At 41.7% G+C, this 448-nt stretch overlaps 1 protein-coding gene across 5 annotated transcripts in view; it reads left to right on the top strand.

Moving 5' to 3' along the window:
- The window catches only part of Bzw1 (basic leucine zipper and W2 domains 1), a 24,643-nt gene that overhangs the window by 2,044 nt on the left and 22,151 nt on the right, over nucleotides 1-448 (top strand). Inside the window, exon 1 of one of the 5 annotated variants that reach the window (XM_023712323.1) lies at nucleotides 381-393. The exons of the other annotated variants lie outside the window; for them this stretch is intronic. The gene's annotated coding sequence lies outside the window, so the exon portion shown is untranslated. Of the gene's footprint in view, nucleotides 1-380; nucleotides 394-448 lie in introns of those variants that run through there. 5 annotated transcript variants of the gene reach the window in all.

Below are 448 nucleotides of genomic sequence, written 5' to 3'. Positions count from 1 at the left end.
CTTTAGGTAGGTCTGGTTCACAGCAGGAGCATCCGCCCCTCCCACAATTGTAAGGCATGTTGTCTCACGTGCTGTCTCCTTCGAAGGCCTGGCCCTGTCTTACTGCCTATAATATTTTTATCTAATTCAGCTGCCTGCAGTATTCACCCCCTGAAGAAGTAACCTGAACTGCCGTGAACAGAAATATGGGCGAAGACCACTCTGGTTTCTTCATGCTGAAATGGGTCGTAGTTGTTGAGCGGTAGTCAGATATATTCTTCAGAGGTTCTATCTAAAGGCCTGATAGATGACAGGCATTTTTCTCTTGGGTAGATTTACAGCTTTGAGTCTGGAGGAGACAAAGCCAAAGAAACAAGTCAAATAACCACAACCGGATAATTATGAAAAAGATGAGTTAGAACTTTTTGTAGGTCTATTAGCAGATATCTCTTTTTTTTTTTTTTTTTTT

The sequence above is a fragment of the Octodon degus genome, unplaced genomic scaffold (genome assembly GCF_000260255.1).
Source record: "Octodon degus isolate 3935 unplaced genomic scaffold, OctDeg1.0 scaffold00025, whole genome shotgun sequence".
NCBI classification, from domain to species: Eukaryota; Metazoa; Chordata; class Mammalia; order Rodentia; family Octodontidae; genus Octodon; species Octodon degus.
This window is presented reverse-complemented; position numbering and strand designations above follow the sequence as displayed.